Source organism: Bos javanicus, chromosome 13 (genome assembly GCF_032452875.1).
Source record: "Bos javanicus breed banteng chromosome 13, ARS-OSU_banteng_1.0, whole genome shotgun sequence".
Lineage (NCBI taxonomy): Eukaryota > Metazoa > Chordata > Mammalia > Artiodactyla > Bovidae > Bos > Bos javanicus.
In genome coordinates this window covers 2,664,097-2,683,422 of record NC_083880.1, presented here as the reverse complement: position 1 = coordinate 2,683,422, position 19,326 = coordinate 2,664,097, and the positions used below count along the sequence as shown (strand labels likewise).

Genomic DNA, 19,326 nt, shown 5'->3' with positions numbered 1-19,326 from the left:
TAATAGGAGTGTAGAGCAAACATCAAAAATACAAGGGAATCACATAAAAGCAAGGGTTGTGGGAATAGCGTCTTCTATTTGAACAGAACATAGTTTATTTGTTTATACTAAAGATGCCTCAGGGACCTCAACTAAGGGAATGATCATCAGTGTGTGTAATTTATTTATGAGATATTTCGATGCCTTTATGGCCTGAGATTAAAAACAAAAACCTACTTCCATCTGATGAATGAGAGAATGACTTGGATCAAATAATGGGGCTCCTATTTTTATTTATGGCAGATCTGCTTTCACAATTAACCTTTGTTTTAGAAACAATAATACAAGCAAGATGGTTCTTTTTCACTATTTGGCTTTTGCATGGAAGAAACCATATACTTGGCACCTGATATTTGCCATCTGTCTGTAGGTTTTCTTGCTGTGAGCAGATTCACAGTAACGTGTGGGTGTCAGGGGAGGAAATCATTATTAGAATCTTTTCTAAGAAGGTCACCTCTGTGTGGCATCTGAATGCCTTTGGGCGGTACGGGTTGGCTAGGAGGATCGCTAAGAGTCGGACACGACTGAGTGACTTCCCTTTCACTTTTCACTTTCATGCATTGGAGGAGGAAATGGCAACCCACTCCAGTGTTCTTGCCTGGAGAATCCCAGGGATGGCGGAGCCTGGTGGGCTGCCATCTATGGGGTCGCACAGAGTCGGACATGACTGAAGTGACTTAGCGGCAGCAGCAGCAGCACATTGCTTTATTCAGCTCTCTTGCCCTGTGCCTTAAGGAGGCCTGTGCATCATAGGACCACTGCTAGACTCCAACTTGGCTTTGCATCTTTTAAGGTAGGATTTACCGTAAGGACAAAAGGGCAGGATCTGAGTAGCTACTTCCAGTGTTGACTGGACATTTTCCTAAGTATTGCTTTTAGGAAAAGAGAGAGGGAGGATTTTTTTTTCTCTCTGCTGGATATTTGAGATCCTACTTAGTGCTGCTTGAAGAAATGGGCATAACAAAGATGCCATGAAAGACCTCCAGAGAACCCCAGGTCTTAAGTGTTTGCCTTGTCACCCCACCTCCCCCAACAAAGACTTTTGCCCATAGCAACTGTGCTTATGATAGAGCCTGGCATTTTGTAGAGCACCTTTGGGTTTTAAAGGCAATTGTATAGATGTTGTCACATTTTCTCTTGGAATAATCTTCTGAAGTCATCTGGACAGGTATTAATCTTCAATTTATAGATGAGAAAATTGAAGCTAAGAGAAGTCAGGCAACTTTCCCAGAGTCATGTCATTCTTTTTTTTCCCTTTGGTTACAGATATTTTAAAAGTTTTTTTTTAATTGGCGTATAGTGGTATACAATATTCTACAAATTCAGTCAGTCAGTTTAGTCATTCAGTCATGTCTGACTGTTTGCAACCCCATGAATCACAGCACACCAGGCCTCCCTGTCCATCACCAAGTCCTGGAGTTCACTAACTCATGTCTATCAAGTCAGTGATGCCATCCAGCCATCTCATCCTCTGTCGTCCCCTCCTCCTCCTGCCCCCAATCCCTGCCAGAATCAGAGTCTTTTCCAATGAGTCAACACTTTGCATGAGGTGGCCAAAGTATTGGAGTTTCAGCCTCAGCATCAGTCCTTCCAATGAACACCCAGGACTGATTTCCTTTAGGATGGAATGGTTGGATCTCCTTGCAGTCCAGGGGACTCTCAAGAGTCTTCTCCAACACCACAGTTCAAAAGCATCAATTCTTCAGTGCTCAGCTTTCTTCACAGTCCAACTCTCACATCCATACATGACCACTGGACAAACCATAGCCTTGACTAGACGGACCTTTGTTGGCAAAGTAATATCTCTGCTTTTCAATATACTATCTAAGTTGGTCATAACTTTCCTTCCAAGGAGTAAGCATCTTTTAATTTCATGGCTGCAGTCACCATCTGCAGTGATTTTGGAGCCCAGAAAAATAAAGTCTGACGCTGTTTCCACTGTTTCCCCATCTATTTCCCAGGAAGTGATGGGACCAGATGCCATGATCTTCGTTTTCTGAATGCTGAGCTTTAAGCCAAATTTTTCAGTCTCCACTTTCACTTTCGTCAAGAGGCTTTTTAGTTCCTCTTCACTTTCTGCCATAAGGGTGGTGTCATCTGCATATCTGAGGTTATTGATATTTCTCCCAGCAATCTTGATTCCAGCTTGTGCTTCTTCCAGTCCAGCGTTTCTCATAATGTCCTCTGCATATAAGTTAAATAAGCAGGGTGACAATATACAGCCTTGATGTACTCCTTTTCCTATTTGGAACCAGTCTGTTGTTCCATGTCCAGTTCTAACTGTTGCTTCCTTACCTGCATACAGGTTTCTCAAGAGGCAGGTCAGGTGGTGTGGTATTCCCATCTCTTTCAGAATTTTCCACAGTTCATTGTGATCTGCACAGTCAAAGGCTTTGGCATATTATACAAGTTACAGGTGTAGAATATAGTGATCCAGTTTTATTTATTTATTGGCTGTGATGGGTCTCTGTTACTGTGCTTGGACTTTGTCTAGTTATGGTGAGTAGGGGCTGCTCTCTAGTTGCAGTGCACGGGCTTCTCATTGTGGTGACTTTCTTGTTGCAGAACACAGGCTCTAGAGTATAGGCTCAGTAGTTGTGGTGCATGGGCTTAGTTGCCCCATGGCATTGGAATCTTCCTGGACCAGGGATCCAACCTGTGTCCCCTGCATTGGCCAGCAGATTCTTAACCTCTAGACTACCAGGGAAGTCCATAATCCATAATTTTTAAGGTTATTCTCCATTATAGTTATTTCAGAATATTGGCTATATTTACCGTGTTGTACAATATGTCCTTATGAGACAGGAAGAGGGCAGGGCACAACCTTTAAAAGAATGACATATCCCAAGGACGTGACATAAACTCATTAGAACCAACTTGGTCCAAGATGGCAGGCTCAACTTCCACTTGACCTTGAGCCTCAGGGTACGCTCATGGTGAGACACCCCAGGTACCATGATGATTCCAAGGATGACCCCAAAAAGTAAAAAAGTGGATGGCGACCCAATTCCTGGAAATCCCACCCTTTTCCCCAAACAACTGGAATATTCCCCATACTCCTATGTAATTACCCACCTCTATACATTACCCATCCCATACCCTGGTGCCTCTCTTGTCTTCTGAGATGGCTCACACTCTGTCTATGGAGTTTGTTTTCTCCATAAATAGACCGTTTTTGACTTTACTATGGCTTTCTCTTAAATTCTTTGCTTTGCAAAGCCAATAACCCACACTTAGCAACCATTGAAGGGACTCAGACCTGACCTGGAATGTAACTATCCTCTTGAGTCCCACTCTCTTTGCTGCAGCACTTGTAGCTTATATCTTTTTTTTTTAAATTTATTATTTTAATTGAAGGATAATTGCTTTATAGTATTATATTGGTTTATGTCAAATATCAACTTGAATCAGCCATAGGTATACATAAGTCTCCTCCCTGTCAAAACCTCCCTCCCCATCCCACCCGTCTAGATTGTTACAGAGCCCCGGTTTGAGTTCCCTGAGTCACACAGCAAATTCCCATGGGCTATCTATTTTACATATGGTAGTGTATATGTTTCCATGTTACTCTCTCCATACATCTCACCCTCTCCTTCTTCCCCCTCGCTCGTGTTCCTAAGTCTGTTCTCTGTGTCTTTGTCTCCATTGCTGCCCCGCAAATAGGCTCACCAGTACCATGATTTCTAGACTCCATAAATATGCATTAATATATGATATTTGTTTTTCTTTCTGACCTACTTCATTTTGTATAATAGGCTCTAGGTTCATCTACCTCATTAGAATTGACTCAAATGTGTTCCTTTTTACGGCTAATACTCCATTGTGTATATGTACCACAAATTCTTTACCCATTCATCTATTGATGGACATCTAGGTTGGTTCCATGTCCTAGCTATTGTAAATAGTGCTGCAGTGAATATTGGGGTACATGTGTCTTTTTCAATTTTGGTTTCCTCAGAGTATATGCCTAGTCCTGGGATTTCTGGGTCATATGGTAGTTTTATTCCTAGTTTTTAAAGGAATCTCCATACTTGTAGCCTATCTTATACATGATGGTTTGCACCTCTTAATCACCTACCCCTATTTTTCCCTCCTTCTTTACCTCTCCCCATTGGTAACCACTAGTTTGTTCTCTATATCTGTGAGTCAGTTTCTTTTTGTTATGCTCGCTAATTTGTTGTACCTTTTAGATTCCACTTGTAAGTGATATCACATAGTATTTGTCTTTCTATCTGACATTTTGCTTAACATGAGAAGACCCTCCAAGTACATCTGTGTTGTTGCAAATGGCAACATTTCATTTTATATGGCTGAGTAGTATTCCATTGTATATGTACCACATCTTTTTTTATCCATTCGTAGTCGACAGAGAGATTGCTCACTCTTCCAGGACTTCAATCCAAGTCTTACAGGTTTCCCCCACTATGCAAAAGTAGAACTTTCCTGTGAAACTTTCCATAAATCAAAATGGTGTTAATCAAAGAAACAGCTGCCCTATGACACATCTTGCTGATAAATGCACAAAATAAATCAAGATAAAACACAGATGCTCATAGACTCAGCTCAAATCTCTGGTGGCTGGATGCTGAGATGCTGAGTGCACTTCCCAAAGAAGAAGCAGGCAGTGCCCCTCTAACAGGGGTGCACATCTGCTTCCATAGCAGCTTCCCTGAGAAACAGATTCTGAATGCTATTTCAGCTTTTTCCCTTTTTTATTGTAAAAGTGAAAGTTCTCTTTGGTTTTCTTTTGGCCAGTGAGAACAGGTACTGATGGAGGTCTTAAAGCAAAGTGGTGTAAAGAAAACTTTCAAACAAACAGGGGGATGGGGTACCTGTGTTAACCATTACAGGCATCTGGAAATTCTCTCAGAGACTTTGTGGATAACACAGTTGAGTGAAGTGTGGTGGGGTAGACTGGTAGGCTCAAGGGTCTTCTAGTTGAGGGTGCACAGTTCTCCAGGGTGCTGTTTTACCTGTCTTTCCCTTCTTTCTTTGTCCTTCCCTCTCTCCCTCTGTTCTCTGTCAGCAGTACTGGAGCTGCACTGGGTCTCATGTAGCCGTACACTTGTCACACCTGTCTTTTGACTTTACAGACGGTTTGAAATGTATAAAACTTGGAAAATTATGTTTATCCAGCAGCAGATCTTTCATGAACAAGGTTAACTAGAGGCTGATTGGTGGTACACTTTTGGCAACGTAGTCTGTGAGAGAGATGTTCTAAATGACAGGGAATAGATTTTGATGGGTCAGCCCAAGACTTCATATTGATTCAGTTGCAGAGGCTGAGCTGTATGGGATCTGAGAGGCCATCTGTTTAAATTCTCATGGAATATTTATTTTCAAGCATTTCAGAGTATGGGTTCTAGCAGTTATCTACTGCCACAGTACTTTGTAGCAAACACACAAAACCTCAGTGGCAGGTTGCAATAAAAGTTTATTGCTCATGGATCTTGGGTCAGCCAGGGGTCAGCTCTATAGCTCTACAGAGCCAGTGATCTTGGCCTACTGTTGGCTGATCTCAACTGGGAGAATGAGCAGCTCAGCCCTGCTCCACTTGCCTCATCTTCCAGCAGGCTAGCTCAAGCATGTTCCCAAGGTGAGGGCCATACTAAAAAGCCCAGGGGTTCTCAGACAGTCTCTCAAGACCTAGTCTTTGTGTAGTTAGCTGTTATTCTGTTGGACAAAGCAAGTTACCTGGTGTAGAGAAATATACCTCACTTTAGGGAGAAAATTTGAAGTAACATGGCAAAAGGTCTGGATAAGAGGAGGCATTTACTAAATAATGGCAGTATTACTAATTTATCAGTCACAGTTGCCTAAGGTTAGGAATAAAAATAAGATAGAGTGAGCCAGGTCTCATGCCCTACTCCCACACTAGTACCTTTCACATCATTTCCAGAGGATTTCAATTTGTCTTAGATGTACCCCTCACCCCAATAAACCCCGTGAATTTAGAGCCTTCAGTTTAATCCCAGGCTTCCTTCTGATCCCCCAGTTGTTCTGGGGCCTTCTCCTCTGATGGTCTCCTAATCCTTCCCACAGTATCAACTCTTAATTAAGGTGCTTGCAGATTAAGTCCAGTAGTGGTTCTAGCATTTTTACTACCAAAGAACAGTTATAATTTATTTTCATGTAGTCTCCATGTTTCAAAATGCTTTTTTGGAATTTTTAAGAAATCTTAATTACTTTTCCTTTAAAAATATGAAACACGTACAACTGCCAAATGGAACTTGTGGTTGGCATGAGATACTGAACTGAGCAAAAGGTTGTTATTGATGTTCAGTTGGTAAGTCACGTCCAACTCTTTGCAACCCTGTGGACTGCAGCATGCCAGGTCCCCCTGTCCTTCACTGTCTCCCGGGGCTGGCTCAAATTCATGTCCATCGAATTGGTGAGGCCATCCAAACATCTCGTCCTCTGTCACCCCTTTCTCTTTCCCTCACTCTTTCCCAGTATAAGGGTCTTTTCCAGTGAGTCAGCTCTTGGCATCAGGTGGCCAAAGTATTGGAGCTTTGGCTTCAGCAATAGTCCTTCTGATGGATATTTAGAGTTGATTTCCTTTAGGATTGACTGGTTTGATGTCCTTGCAGTCCAAGGGACTCTCAAATGTCTTCTCCAACACCACAATTCAAAAGCATCAATTCTTTGGCACTCAGCCTTCTTTATGGTCCAACACTCACATCCATACATGACACTGAAAAAATCATAGCTTTGACTATATGGACCTTCGTCAGCTAAGTAATGTGTAGGTTTGCCATAGCTTTTCTTCCAAGGAGCAAGTGTCTTTTAGTTTCATGGCTGCAGTCACCATCCACAGTGATTTTGGAGCCCAAGAAAATAAAATCTGTCATTGTTTCCACTTTTTCCATATCTATTTGCCATGAAGGGATGGGACCAGATGCCATGATCTTTTTTTTGAATGCTGAGTTTTAAGCCAGATTTTTCACTCTCCTCTTTCACCTTCATCAAGAGGCTGTTTCGTTCCTCTTCACTTTCTGCCATAAGGGCAGTGTCATCTGCATATCTGAGGTTATTGATATTTCTCCCTGCAATCTTGATTCCAGCTTGTGCTTCATACAGCCCAGCATTTTTCATGATGTACCTTGCTCTTAAGTTAAATAAGCAGAGTGACAATATACAGCTTTTTCATACAACAGTAAAGACCATCACTGCTTCACTTACTTTTCAGTCATAAATGCCCAAGGATGGACAAGCCTTAATGATTCTTATTTCTACCTTCACTGATTCCAGGTTGAGAGTTGTGGTTGACAAGCTATGCTTCTCTCTTGAACATTTTCTTCTAATCAGACTCTTCTGAAGACAAAACATCCTTCCCTTCTCTCAGTCACTCAATTTAGGGTTCTCTTAACTCAGGCTTGAAAAATTACTGATTCCAGTTGTACCTCAGAAGTACTGTGGGTGTGGTTTCAAGCTACTGCAATAAGCAGGTCACATGAATTTTATGGCTTCCCATGTATATAAAAGTTATGTTTATGCTTAAGTATAGTCAGTTAAGTGTATAATAACATTGTGTATATAATAACAATGTATATACCTTTAGAAAATAACACTGTTTGAAAAATGGCACCAACAGCGCAGCATTGCCACAAGCCTTTAATTTGTTTTTTAAAAAAATGCAATTTATCTGCAAAGTACAATAAAGTAAAGCACAAGAAAATGAGGTTTTCCTGTATTCATAAAATATTGATTATTCAGTCTCAATCACAACAGTCATTAATCCAAGCCCTGCTAACAAGTTGAGACACAGGTTCAGTTAACTTTTGGAAAAAAACTGTTTAAAAGTCAAGTGAAAGAGTAGGATAAATTAAAATAGCACTCTCTTGGGCAAGTAATTTAGTTCAAGGTTTCTGAATTTGTGGCAATTTTAAACTCAACTTCCATAAAATAGGCCAAAGGTCATGTTAGAAGTTATAGCAATCACAACTTCACTGTGCATTTCACAAACATAAATTGTGCCCCAAATGTGTACATGTTTCTTTTTATCACTGTATTTCAGTAAAGGTCAAATATGGTGATCATTTTACCCAGCTTGAATATTTGGTTCTTTGTATGATTCTAGGTAAGTAGAGAAGGTACTGAGCACTTAGAAAATGTTTGCAAGTTGTTATTAAATGACAAAAACAAACAAACAAAAGAGAACTTGTGTATATCCAACTGCAGAAAGAACTTTTGGCAAGATATGGTGTCATGATATTTGAGGAACTTTGTATATATTACAGAGTATTGCAAGTAATGCTTAAAAGTACATGAGGCATTTGTGGGAGGGAAGAGTAATCCCTAAATGCTGTTTAAAAGTTATCATTCACTTGTTAATTGCAGTTAGAGGAGTTAGAGCACGGCTGTCTAATTGAGCTTTCTGCTTTGATGGGAATGTTTTATATCTGCCTTGACAATGCAATAGCATTAACTCTATAAGGTTATTGAGCTTCCCTATGTAGCTGGTACAGATGAGGAAATGAATACTCTTTTTAAGGAAAAAAAAACTTTATTGAGGTGTAACAGGCATATAAAAATTGCCCATATTTAAAGTGGACAATTTGATGCATGTTGACATATGTATATAACTATGAAATCATCAACCTCAATCTAGGCAGTGAATGTTTCCATCATCAAAAATTTTCATGTGGCCTTTTATTTATTTTTTTTTTATTTTACAATATTGCATTGGTTTTGCCATACATTGACATCAATCGCTACGGATGTACATGTGTTCCCCATCCTGAAACCCCCTCCCACCTCCCTGCCATCCCATCCCTCTGGATCATCCCAGTGCTCCAGCCCTGAGCACCTTGTCTCATGCATCGAACCTGGACTGGCAACTCATTTCATACATGATATTATACATGTTTCAATGCCATTCTCCCAAATCATCCCACCCTCACCCTCTCCCACGGAGTCCAAAAGACTGTTCTATACATCAGTGTCTCTTTTGCTGTCTCGTATACAGGGTTATTGTTACCATCTTTCTAAATTCCATATATATGCATTAGTATACTGTATTGGTGTTTTTCTTTCTGGCTTACTTCACTCTGTATAATAGGCTCCAGTTTCATCCACCTCATTAAAACAGATTCAAATGTATTCTTTTTAATGGCTGAGTAATACTCCATTGTGTATATGTACCACAGCTTTATTATCTATTCGTCTGCTGATGGACATTTAGGTTGCTTCCATGTCCTGGCTATTATAAACAGTGCTGAGATGAACATTGGGGTACATGTGTCTCTTTCGATTCTGGTTTCCTCCATGTGTATGCCCAGTGGGATTGCTGGGTCATATGGCAGTTTTATTTGCAGTTTTTTAAGGAATCTCCACACTGTTCTCCATAGTGGCTGTACTAGTTTGCATTCCTACCAACAGTGTAAGAGGGTTCCCTTTTCTCCACACCCTCTCCAGCATTTATTGCTTGTAGACTTTTGGATAGCAGCCCTTCTGACTGGCATGAAATGGTACCTCATCGTGGTTTTGATTTGCATTTCTCTAATAATGAGTGATGTTGAGCATCTTTTCATGTGTTTGTTAGCCATCTGTATGTCTTCTTTGGAGAAATGCCTGTTTAGTTCTTTGGCCCATTTTTTGATTGGGTCATTTATTTTTCTGGAATTGAGCTGCAGGAGTTGCTTGTATATTTTTGAGATTAATTCTTTGTCAGTTGCTTCATTTGCTATTATTTTCTCCCATTCTGAAGGCTGTTTTTTCACCTTGCTTATAGTTTCCTTTGTTGTGCAACAGCTTTTAATTTTATTAGATCCCATTTGTTTATTTTTGCTCTTATTTACAATATTCTGGGAGGAGGGTCATAGAGGATCCTGCTGTGATTTATGTTGGAGGGTATTTTGCCTATGTCTTCCTCTAGGAGTTTTATAGTTTCTGGCCTTATGTTTAGATCTTTAATCCATTTTGAGTTTATTTTTGTGTATGGTGTTAGAAAGTGCTCTAGTTTCATTTTTTTACAAGCTGTTGACCAGTTTTCCCAGCACCACTTGTTAGAGATTGTCTTTTCTCCATTGTATATTCTCGCCTCCTTTGTCGAAGATAAGGTGTCCATGGGTGTGTGGATTTATCTCTGGGCTTTCTATTTTGCTTCATTGATCTATATTTCTGTCTTTGTGCCAATACCATACTGTCTTGATGACTGTGGCTTTATAGTAGAGCCTGAAGTCAGGCAGTTTGAGTCCTCCAGTTCCACTCTTCTTTCTCAAGATTGCTTTAGCTATTTGAGGTTTTTTGTATTTCCATACATCACATGGCCATTTAAAGTCTGTCTCTCATTTCCCTCCCTTTCCACCCCTACCTCTGTCCCCAGGAAACCTCTGATCTTATTTCTATCACACTATGTATTAGTTGCATTACCTAGAGTTTTATGTAAATAAAATTATAATAGTATGTATACTTTGTTGGTCTGCATCCTTACTTAGGTTCCTCCAAGTTGCAGCATATACCAATAGTTCATTCCGTTTTATTGCTAAGCAATAGTCTGTAGTACGCATACAAAACAGGTGGTTTATACATTTACCTGTTGATAGACTGGGTTGTTTCCAGTTTTTGGCTATTACCAGTAAAGCTGCTGAATAGGCATGCACAAGGCTTCGTATAGGCATATGCTTTCATTTCTCTTGAATGAGTACTCAGATGAAATGACTAGGTCATATAGTAGGCATATGCTTAACGTTTTAAGAAACTGCCAGACTGTTTTCCAAAACACTTAAACTATTTTACTTTCCCCTAGAAGTATATGAGGACCCCAGTCCTTCCACATACTTAACAAGAACTGATGAGATTAATCATCTTTTTTTTTTTCCTTGCCTCCTTGCCCTAATTAGATTCTCTGGAACGATGTTGAATAGGTGTGGTAAGAGCAGACATCTTTGTCTTGTTTTTCATTTCTAAGAGGGGGAAAAACAATCAACTCCCTTACTATTAAATATGATGTTAGCTTTATATCTTTTATAAATACACTTCATCAAGTTAGATAGTTCCCTTCTATTCCAAGTTTGTGAGATTTTTCATTAGGAATAGATGTCAGAGTTTGATAATGCTGTTTATGTGTCTATTGAGAATATAATTTTTGGCTTATTAATATGGTGAATTACATTGATTTTTTTCAAATGTAAACCAAACTTGCTTTTCTGAAATAAACCCTATTTGGCCATGATGTATCACCCTTTTAATATTATACTGTTGAATTCATTTGGTAAAATTTTCATTGAAATCTATACATCTATATCATGGTGATTATTGTCTACTCTACTGGGTTTTGGTAACAGTGATGCTTGATTAATACAGTGAATTGGAAAGGATTCGTTTATTCCATTTTTCTGGACAAGTTGTATAGAATTGATATTGTTGATTCTTTAATTAGTTGAGTTGACCAGGAAAGTTATCTACACTTAGTTTTCTTTGTTGGAAAGTCTTAAATTACAAACTCAAGTTCTTTAATAGATATGATGCTGTTATTGAGTGGGCTTTTGTTGTTTGTGCCTTTCAAAGACTTTACCATTTCATCCAAGTTCACAAGTTCATTGTCACACATTTTTAATTGTCCTTTTTTAAAACTTGTAGTGATGCCTCCTCTATCATTTATAATATTGGTAAATAAAAAATCATGAATGGTAAATTGTGTCATATCTTTTTGTCCTAATCACTCTTGCTGTTATCAATTGTATCAAGAAACAGACTTCTATTTTATTCCTTTTTTCCATTGTTTTTACGCAATGTATTGATTTCCATAGTGACATTTATTTACTTTCTTCTAATTTGAGTTTTATTCCTCTTTTTATCCTGGCTTTGTTAAGGCAAAAGGCGAGGTCATTGCTTTGAGACTTTTCTTATGTTCTTTTATTAATAATACAGCTATTTTAAAAAGTCCCACAGGTTCTATTGTCTTTCCATCCCACAAAATTTTATATGGTTTTTTAAAAAATGTTTATTTACTTATGAATATTTCTAATTTTGCTTTTGATTTCTCCTTTAACTCATGGTTTTTTAGAAGTATATTATTTAGTCTCCAAATACTTCGGAACTTTACAGAGATATTTGTTATTGATTTCTTTTCTTCTTTCTCTTTTTTAAAATGCATTTTTAAGTGGAGGATAATTGCTCTACAATATATTATGTTGGCTTCTGCCACCCAACAATGTGAATCAGCCATAAGTATACATATGTCCCCCTCCTTCTTGAACCTCCCTCCCTCCCCCCACCCCATCCCATCATTCTGGGTCTTCACAGAGCACCTCATTGAGTTCCCTATGTTATATAGCACCTTCTGTTAGCTATCTATTTTAAATATGGTAATGTATTTGTTTCAATGTTACTCTCTCAATTTGTCACACTCTCTCCTTCCCCTGCTGTGTCCAAAGCCTGTTCTTTGTGTCTGTGTCTCTATTCTTGCCCTGTGCATAAGTTGATCAGTACCATTTTTCTATATCCATGCTGCTGTGTTAATACACAGTATTTGTTTTTTCTTTCTGACTTACTTCACTTTGTATAACAGGCTCTAGGTTCATCCACCTCACTAGAACTGACTCAAATGCATTCCTTTTTATGGCTGAGCAATATTCCATTGTGCATATGTACCACAATTTTTTTATCCATTCATCTTTCAGTGGACATCTAGGTTGGTTCCATGTCCGACTGTTGTAAATAGTGCTGTAATAAACACTGAATTACATGTGTCTTTTTTAATTGTGGTTTTCTCAGGGTATATGCCCAGTAGTGGGATTGCTAGGTTATATGGTAGTTTTATTCCTAGTTTTTAAAGGAATCTCCATTTTGTTCTTCATAATGGCTGTATCAACTTACATGGCCACCAACAGTAGAAGAGTGTTCCCGTTTCTCCACACCCTCTCTTGCTTTTATTGTTTGTAGATTTTTTTGATGATGGACATTCTGACCAGAGTGAGGTGACACCTCATTGCAGTATTGATTTGCATGTCTGTAGTAATGAGCGATGTTGAGCATCTTTTCATGTGTTTGTTGGCCATCTGTATGTCTTTGGAGAAATGTCTGTTTAGGTCTTCTGCCCACTTTTTAATTGAGTTGTTTGTTTTTTTGGTATTGAATTGCGTGAGCTGCTTTTGGAGATTTTGGAGATTAATCCCTTTTCAGCTCTTTTATTTGCAATTATTTTCTCCCATTCTGAGGGTTGTCTTTTTATCTTATTTATAGTTTCCTTTACTGTGCTAAAGTTTAATTAGGTCCCATTTGCTTATTTTTGTTTTTATTTCCATTACTCTAAGAGGTGGGTCAACAAGTATATTGCTGTGATTTATGTCAAAGAGTGTTTTGCCTATAGTTTCCTCTAAGAGTTTTACAGCTTCTGGCCTTTAATCCATTTTGAGATTATCTATTTATTTAAATATGTATTTATTTTTATTTATTTATTTCACCTTGCTGGGTCTTAGTTGCAGCACACTGGCTCTTTAATCTTCATTGCAGCATGCCAAATCTTCTAGTGGTGGCATACAGCATCTTTAGGTGTGGCATGCAAACTCTTAGTTTCAGGATGTGTGATCTAGTTCCCTGACAAGGATCAAACCAGAGGCCCCTGTGTTGGGAGCATGGAGTCTTAGCCACTGAACCACCTGGAAACTCTCTGAGTTTATTTTTGTGTACAGTGTTAGGAAGTGTTCTAATTTCATTCTTTTATGTGTAGCTGTCCAATTTTCCCAGCACCATTTGCTGAAAAAGCTGTCTTTTCTCTATTGTGTATTCTTGCCTCCTTTGTCAAACATAAGGTGCCTATAAGTATGTAGGTTTATCTCTGCACTTTCTATCTTGTTCCATTGATCTATATTTCTGTTTTTGTTCCAATACCACACTGTCTTGATGACTCTAGCTTTGTAGTATACTCTGGTCAGAAAGGTTGATTCCTCCAGCTCCATTCTTCTTTCTCAAGATTGCTTTGGCTATTCAAGGTCTTTTGTGTTTCCATACAAATTGTGAAATTGTTTGTCCTAGTTCTATGAAAAATGCTGTTGGCAATTTGATAGGGATTGCACTGAATGTGTAGATTGCCTTAGGTAGTATAGTTATTTTCACAGTATTGATTCTTCCATGTATCTCTCCATCTGTTTGTGTCTTCTTTGATTTCTTTCATCAGTTTTGCATAGTCTTCTGTATATATGTTTTTTTGTCACCTTAGCTAGGTTTATCCCTTGGTATTGTGTTCTTTTTGTTGCAATGATGAATGGAATTGTTTCTTTGATTCTCTTTCTGATTTTTCACTGTTAGTGTATAAGAATGCCAGGGATTTCTGTATGTTAATTTTATATCCTGCAACTTTACTAAATTCACTGATTAGTTCTCGTAGTTTTCTGGTAGCACCTTTAGGGTTTTCTATGTGTAATATCATGTCATCTGCAAACAGTGAGAGTTTATATCTTCTTTTCCAGTCTGGATTCCTTTTATTTCTTTTTCTTCTCTAATTGCTGTGGCTATGACTTCCAAAACTATATTGAATAATAGTTGTGATAGTGGGCATCCTTGTCTTTTTCCTTATCTTTCAGTTTTTCACCACTGAAAATAAAGTTTGCTGTGAGTTTGCCATATTTGACTTTTATTATGTTGAGATAGGTTCCTTTATGCCCATTTTCTGGAGAGTTTTTATCATAAATGGGTGTTGGATTTTGTCATAAACTTTGCAGTTAGCTTTTCTTTTATTATATCTGAGATCAACTTCAAAGGTAGGGTGCATACAGTAGCCTTGAAGGAGACATACCCTTATAACAATAGAAAATCTAATAAAAGCTTCCTTAAGACACTTTTTTCCCCTCCGTGGTGGTTGTTGGGAGGATTTCCATACCTGCATTGCAGGCAGATTCTTCATCATCCAAACCACCAGGGAAGCCCAAAAAGAGAACCGTCTCCACGTAAATGACTCTACCTTAATAAATCATTCAGAATTTACTTGTTAAAACAAGTGTAGGTAATAATACCAGCAAACTTTTTACAAAACAGAAACAAACTCACAGACATAGAATATAAACATATGGTTACCAGAGGGGAAAGCTTGTGAGGGAGAAATGAATTAGGAATTTGGGATACAAACTACTGTATTTAAAACAGATAAACAATAAATTCCCACTGCACAGGGAATTGTATTCAGTATTTCATAATGAAGTATAATAGAAAAGAATCTGAAAAAATCTGTTATGCTTTGCTGTATACCAGAAACTAGCACAACTTTGTATTTCTATTAAAGAACAAAATGAAAAAAAAAAAACCAGTGTAGGAACTCTTGGTGCAAGTCATTCTGTCCTTGCCTCCTTTACCACAGTGGCATGCATCTGAGCAGAAGGCTCAGTTTTGATGTAGAAAGTGGGAAACTTCCTGAATTCTTGTCAATTCTTCCTGAATTCTGGTCAATAACTAAGATTGGCTATCTTGTGTTCTCCACCTCAGCATCAGTTGTCTATTGTCTTTAGTACATTGATGCCAGTATATAAATATGTATTCATTTGCTTAGTTTACTAATGACCATCTTCCCTATTAAACTGTTACTTTTGTGCAACCAAAGGGCCATATCTTATTCATGCACAATTCACTATCCTGCCCTGAACCCAAAGTCTGCCCTGTTAAGACCTTGATAAATATTTATTGTTGAGTCTATTTCTGAGCGGAGAAGGCAATGGCACCCCACTCCAGGACTCTTGCCTGGAGAATGCCATGGATGGAGGAGCCTGGTGGGCTACAGTCCACGGGGTCGCTAAGAGTCGGGCACGTCTGAGCGACTTCACTTTCATTTTTCACTCTCATGCATTGGAGAAGGAAATGGCAACCCACTCCAGTGTTCTTGCCTGGAGAATCCCAGGGATGGGGTAGCCTGGTAGGCTGCCGTCTATGGGATCGCACAGAGTTGGACACGACTGAAGCGACTTAGCAGCAGCTATTTCTGAGAAAGTAGATCTTCCAGGCACAAAGTACAGCCCAGTAAAATAGAACCAAAGGGTTGTATTTATAGCCAGTATGTTATTAGTGAGTTTGAGGTAAAAGATGATCTTTCTTCCAGATATTTCTACTGTTCTAATGTTGTAAATAAGCAAAGCTGGTAATCCGTGTCTCTATGCAAGCAAAGATTTTTTTAAATTATTCTTAAATAGGAGCATTACAAAGCTTTGAGCTAACTGAAAGAAAGTGTGTTTTTAGACAGAGGTCTTATTATACAGGTGTTGAATTTTGATTGAGGGGAGATGATGTAGGGGGAAGAGCACACGGGAGAAGATACCAACAGATCAACTCCAGATTAAAGGAACTCTCTGCAGCCTTCAGAAAGCTGGCTGTGTAGGAGAGGGAAGTGTGAGGGTATATATTTTCCAAGAGTGATTAGCAGATTTGTTGGTGGAATCTGACCTACAGGAAGACCCCCTGAGTTTATTGTATCAACAAGATCTGTCAGCAGTAATTATGCTAGTATTAGTGTGGAAGGAGGTAGACCAAAATGTCAACAATATCTTGGGTCCTGGGATTCTCAGTTATTTTTTTCCTACTTTTTACTCTTATGTTTATCCCATTTCTTCTATAGAGAACACCGGAACAATATATAGTCAGTGTTTCATTATTTTTTAATACAAATTTATTTATTTTAATTGGAGGCTAATTACTTTACAATATTGTATTGGTTTTGCCACACATCAACATGAATCCGCCACGGGTATACACGTGTCCCCTATCCTGAACCCCCCTCCCTCCTCCCTCCCTGTACCATCACATACAGACTGAAAGTGAAGGGCTGGAAAAAGATAGTCAGTGTTTTAAATGTGAAACTTTTACCATTTACATTTGGTGCAAATTATTTGTCTTACAATCTCAAGGAATGCAAATGAAAGTCTACCACAAAAAGCACATACTCTAGGTATTACTGAATTATCAGGTATTTGACAGCCTTAAGCCCTCAAATTGTTTTATTGGTGTTAAAGTACATAAGCTGTTTAAGACTATTTTTCTTCAAATGCTTTCAGAAAAATATTTAATTTTCTGCACAGCTTTAATTTTTGCCTAAATGTTTTATGGCTTGTTAACATGCAACCTGACCTCTATATCTTCTATTTGACCTAATTTATAGATTTTTTTTTTAATGACCTCATTTGACTATGGAGAAAATCCTTGCATGTCAATTTTTAATGTAAATTAATTCTGCCCTAAAGTCTAATAATCACTTTGGAAGCTGTTTATAAAACTGTACTATTAATTTTGACATTTATATTCACTGCAGAATTCCTATGTTTTATTATCCAGTGTTGCAGGATGTAAATAAATGTTTCATTATATGTTTGGGATGTTTAACTAAAGCTTAATAGGCTTTATTTTGGCACAATTTAATATCCCAATAATTCCTTTATCTACAAAATATTTGAGTTATAAGTGAGACAATTTCCAATGATGTGTGTGTGTGTATTTGTGCTCATTGGTGTCCGACTCTTTGTAACCCCATGGACTGTAACACACCAGGCTCCTCTGTCGATGGAATTATCCAGGCTAGAATACTGAAGTGGATTGCCATTTCCTTCTCCAGAGGATCTTCCCCACCCAGTAATCAAACTCACCTCTCTTGTGTCTCTGGCATTCAAGGTGTTTTTTTTGTTTGTTTTGTTTTTTTTTACCAGGTGAGTCACCAGAGAAGCCCCAATTTCTAATGATATACTTCTATATTGCTTCCCAGGTAGCACTAGTGGTAAAGAACCTGCCTGCCAATGCAGGAAACATAAGAGATGTGGGTTGAGTCTCTGGGTTGGAAAGATCCCCTGGAGGTGAAAATGGCAAGCCACTCTAGTATTCTTGCCTACAGAATCCCGTGGACAGAGGAGCCTGGAGGGCCATAGTCCATGGGGTCACAGAGAGTCAGACATGACTGAAGCTACTTAGCATGCACACACTGCAGAGTATATGCTTTAACATTGCCAGATTAAAAACCTAAAAAAAATCCAACTAGTTGGTATGAACTTTTGTATTGCTGGGCTTCCCTGATAGCTCGGTTGGTAAAGAATCTGGCTGCAATGCAGGAGATCTGGGTTTGATCCCTGGGCTGGGAAAATCCCCTGGAGAAGAGAAAGGCTATCCACTCCAGTATTCCAGCCTGGAGAAGTCCATGGACTGTGTAGTCCATGGGGTCACAAAGAGTCGGAACATGACTGAGGGACTTTCACTTTTCACTCTTGTATTGCTAATATAATTTCTATCATATTCTTATTGGAAAATACATTAATCCATTGTAGTTATAATTTCATCCTTTTTCTTCTCTGGTTACAATCACTCCTAAGATCTTTAAAATATCACAGTAAGCCCAGCAGTGGGATTGCTGGATCATAAGGCAGCTCTATTTCTAGTTTTTTAAGGAATCTCCACACTGTTCTCCATAGTGGCTGTACTAGTTTGCATTCCCACCAACAGTGTAAGAGGGTTCCCTTTTCTCCACACCCTCTCCAGCATTTATTGCTTGTAGACTTTTTGATCGCAGCCATTCTGATTCGCGTGAAATGGTACCTCATAGTGGTTTTGATTTGCATTTCTCTGATAATGAGTGATGTTGAGCATCTTTTCATGTGTTTGTTAGTCATCTGTATGTCTTCTTTGGAGAAATGTCTATTTAGTTCTTTTGTCCATTTTTGGATTGGGTCATTTATTTTCCTGGAATTGAGCTGTAGGAGTTGCTTGTATATTTTTGATATTAGTTGTTTGTCAGTTGCTTCATTTGCCATTATTTTCTCCCATTCTGAAGGCTGTCTTTTCACCTTGCTGATAGTTTCCTTTGTTGTGCAGAAGCTTTTTAGTTTAATTAGGTCCCATTTGTTTATTTTTGCTTTTATTTCCAATATTCTGGGAGGTGGGTCATAGAGGATCCTGCTGTGATGTATGTTGGAGAGTGTTTTGCCTATGTTCTCCTCTAGGAGTTTTATAGTGTCTGGTATTACGTTTAGATCTTTAATCCCACTGCTGGGCATACACACTGAGGAAACCAGAATTGAAAGAGACAAGTGTACCCCAATGTTCATCACAGCACTGTTTATAATAGCCAGGACATGGAAGCAACCTAGATGCCCATCAGCAGATGAATGGATAAGAAAGCTATGGTACATATACACAATGGAGTATTACTCAGCCATTAAAAAGAATACATTTGAATCAGTTCTAATGAGGTGGATGAAACTGGAGTCTATTATACAGAGTGAAGTAAGCCAGAAAGAAAAACACCAATACAGTATACTAATGCATATATATGGAATTTAGAAAGATGGTAACAATAACCCTGTATACGAGACAGCAAAAGAG

At 38.5% G+C, this 19,326-nt stretch overlaps 1 protein-coding gene across 2 annotated transcripts in view; it reads left to right on the top strand.

Annotated features, from left to right (window-relative positions):
- Positions 1-19,326, top strand: part of PAK5 (p21 (RAC1) activated kinase 5) — a 419,175-nt gene that overhangs the window by 148,189 nt on the left and 251,660 nt on the right. The window lies entirely within an intron of this gene.